Source organism: Alexandromys fortis, unplaced genomic scaffold (genome assembly GCF_014885135.2).
Source record: "Alexandromys fortis isolate MF-2015 unplaced genomic scaffold, M_Fortis_MF-2015_v1.1 scaffold_550, whole genome shotgun sequence".
NCBI classification, from domain to species: Eukaryota; Metazoa; Chordata; class Mammalia; order Rodentia; family Cricetidae; genus Alexandromys; species Alexandromys fortis.
Window position 1 is genome coordinate 43,589 of NW_026068431.1, and position 4,256 is coordinate 47,844.

Genomic DNA, 4,256 nt, shown 5'->3' on the forward strand with positions numbered 1-4,256 from the left:
CAGATCTTAATATCACAAAGACAAACGAAGCTACAGAGAAACCCTGTCTCGGGAAAAAAACAAACAAACAAAAAACCAAAAACAAAAGAAAGTATCAAGGGATGAAACCAGTTAAGTTCTTATTATTTAGACTGTGGGAAATCCATGGTGTAGACTGTAGGAAATCTCTGAAAAATGCGTTGGAGCAGGATCGTTGCAGATTTTTTTTTTTTTTTTTTTTGGTTTTTCAAGACAGGGTTTCTCTGTAGCTTTGGAGCCTGTCCTGGAACTAGCTCCGTAGACCAGGCTGGTCTCGAACTCACAGAGATCCGCCTGCCTCTGCCTCCCGAGTGTTGGGATTAAAGGCGTGCGCCACCATCGCCCGGCCTCATTTGGATCTTAAGAGCTCAGTCCGGTGCTCCAATTTGGGTCTCTGTCTCTATCTCCATCAATCAACTAAACTAATGTGTGGTTTTAATCTCAAGTTATCTACTCTTCCATTCCCATAAACCAGAGAGCAATGCATGTATGGTATGGGATAAACATCTTGTATGCTATAAATATGTTTTATTTCCAGTGATTACTAAAATAGCTGATTTGGCCTATGCCAAGGCAGGATAGAAGAAGGTAGGAAATCCAAGCAGAAATACAGGAAAAGAAGAGGATAGCCTGAGCAGATGCCAGCAAGCTGCCAGAGCAACAAGATGTACTAAAGATCAGGTAATGCCACAAAGCCACATGACAAAATATAGGTTAATAGAAATGGGTTAAGTTGTAAAAGTTAGTAATGAGTCTAGCAACAGGCCAAACAGTTTATAATTAACATTAAGCCTCTGAGTGACTATTTAAAAGGAACTGTGGGAATGGGTGGGACAGAAAAACCTCTGTTTACATTTAGTGCCTCAACACTGTGTACGTACATTCACAAAAAGCCTGAGAAATTTTAAAAGAGGCTTCTAGACACAAAAAAACAGAGTCAAAAATAACTTTATAGTTTAAGTCTTTCCTTGTGAGCTGCAGTACAGAACTGTGTTCTCTGGTCACTGCAGGCTTGAGCTGCAGCATGGCAGATTCCTACAGCCTCTTATATGGACTGTGGTGAAGAGGCTTATCCCAACCACTATCTACAGGCTTGAAGTACAGCGGCATGCTACTTGGTAGCACCATGGACCCCATAGCCTCCCAGAGTTGGTGAGGTAAGTGACTCTCACTGATACCTCCAAATTCTGTAAAGGTGCGTTGTCACTTTGGTCTAGCCATGCCTGCTTAGCAGTTTAAAAACTCTCCTAGTTAGAAAAGGATTACAAATATACAATAGGGGTAGATTCAGATTAAAAAAAAAAACACTGAAAACTGGTCACACTGTGTTTAAAATATGTGCATAGGCTTGAGACTGAAAAAAAGAGTTACACAGTCACAGATTTAAAAAATATACTTATAAGATAATAAAATAAATTTCTTAAGAAGATATACTAAAAAATAAGTCACATAAAATAGGAAAATACATAAAGTCTGGATTATATATTTTATTCTTTTCTTTGAAACTTTTTAACAGTTAATGAGCTCACTACTAAGAGATATTTGTTTGTGAGAGCTGCTAAGTTAAATCAACATACATATTTTAAAGGTATCTTGACTTCAAAATTTGGGTCTAAGGATATGTCACTTTGGAAAAGAGGTTTTGCTTGTGTTTCCACAGATAATGAGAAGCTATGAGTTCCTGCCAGTTTAATATGGTTTGATAAAGGAAGATCCCCTGACAATCCTGGCTATAAACATAAAGAAATAAACCTAGGGGGCTGGAGAGATGGCTTAGAGGTTAAGAGCACTGACTGCTCTTCCAGAGATCCTGAGATCAATTCCCAGCAACTACATAACTACATGGTGGCTCACAGCCATCTAGAATGAGATCTGGTGCCCTCTTCTGGCATACAAGCATACGTGGAAGGAATATATAAAAGAAATAAACCTAAAGTAACCTTCCAGACATGTGATTAACAAGGGCCTTTAGGGTCCAGACCCAAAGTCCTCTTCAGGGTTCAGATAGGATGCTACAGCAAGCAAAAAGTTCTTAGGGTATCTGAAGGTGAATGAACTCTCTCATACTGTGCTGTTCCAAACAAATCCCTTTATTCTTCTGCCTCACCTCTCATTCTCCTGTTCTAATTCTAATTCCTCCTAACTTCTTCTTCTCTAGCCTAAAAACACTTTTTTTCCATGCGGGGCTTAACACAATGAAAAATTGTAAGCATTACTGCTCATTGGTCAAACGCACATTCCTAGGGTAAGTGACAAGGAGCTGAACCATTTAACATAAGTTTCCAAGATTACAGGAGGAAGACCATGACCGGACTTGGGGGGTATCCCAGTGCCCAATGACAAATTTTGAGATATAGGTCTATTGTCAGCAGACTTGGCAAGCAAAGAATTGGCATGCTTTTCTTAGGGTTCTTTGTGTAGCAACCTTGGTTGGACACCTGTGACTCTGACCTTGTACATAGCTGTAAGGTTTTAAACTTATGATCCATTTACAAAAAGTCTTTAGTCTAGCTTAAACTTATTCTGAGGTAAAAGTGTGCAGTTATTCTGAGCAAAAGGAACAATGTAGGCTTTTGTGTCTATAATCCTTGTGGGAAAATAGATCTAGTTATGAAGCATGTTCTAGTATATTTTCTATAAATAAAAATTATATAGCTAAATAAAAAGTCATCTTCCTGACCATCCACAGATACATGTGCCCTTGAGACTGAAATGTAATCATGAGATTACACACTACAATACAGGTATAGGATACACACCAAGCTGTGTGTATCTGAGCAACAATCTCCAGAGTCTATAGTCATGTAGGCCTTGTGTAGATAGGATTAGCCTCCATCAGAGACTCATTTCTTTGGTGGGTTAATAACTGAACACTAGTTGTCATCTGCTATATTTCTTATGGACTCCAACACATGAAATATATTTTGCCTGCTCAAACATATAGCAAAATATCATCTCTAGATGGCTTATCTACAATGCATAGTCAATTTTACAAATATATATATGTTATGTTTAAAAGTTTTGTGCATTTTCAGAACAAGGATACCAGATGAAAATAAAAATGGCCCAAGTGATCCAACATCCAAAACAGTTTCAGGGCTGCTCAGGAGATCCAGCCTCACAGACTACTGCAGCCAAGATTTAACTATAATTTTATATTTTAAGGGTCCCTATAAGACTAGCAGTACCAGACAATCAGCAGGAAGTAGTCTAGAGAGCTATACCCAAATTCCCAAAATATTGTTTATAGATGTTTATTTTCATTTAAGGGATGTTGGTTACAAATTTTTATTGATCATAGTCAATATCTTTCTAAAAGAATAAATGGGGATATTATATAAAAATAAAAATGGTAGATTATTAAATCTATCTTAATCTAAAAACAACTGTTAATCTCAAAATATTTTACATTGGTATGGATTTTAGTTTATTGATATAAATTTAAGGTTAATTTTATTATACTGTATGTATATTTCTACTCTTGTTTAAGGTACTATATTTATGCAGCTCTTTTAAAATATAATGTATAATTAAGAAATACAGATTGTCATCTATCATTGTCAATCTTAAAACCATGTAAGTAAGGTTTTCTGGATATACAAAGATATATTTCAGATGAATAGGTAATCTTCAAACACTTTAAAGACCTACAGTCTTTAAATTTAGATTGTTTAGAATGTTTTAATGACTTAGAATTCTTTTGAAATAAGACACATCTGCTACTGGTAGCACTGATCTACTGCTAAAAAGATAATGGGCACCAAAGACATTCCATATGGAGTTTGTTTTCTTCTTGGCAAAACCGGCCTCTACTGTTGACAGTAAGTATTCTGTCCACTCTGGACCAGCAAAATACAAAGAAAAGCAACTGATGAACTTTGTCAAGACAAGGTAAAAAAGTCCATCAAATTTTCCTGCTTCTGAAAATGGTCTGTCAGATATTCTAGGCCGATAAGCCAAAGTTGGATGCTCCAACATAACAGAAAAACCTTGGATGACTGTCCAGGCAGTCAGCTATTTTTAGAAGTCACTTGCTTGCACCTCCTGCTTACTCAGATAATATTTTTCCTTCTCAGATCTTTGACGGGGTTGAAGACTAGATAATTATAGTCATAGTTTTTCTTAGTTATAATAATAGGTAAATTAGATAGAAAAATTTAGAATCACCAAAATAGGGTAGATAATTTAACATTTTCTTTAATTTTGTCAAATAAAAATAAACTAAATATTATAACTGT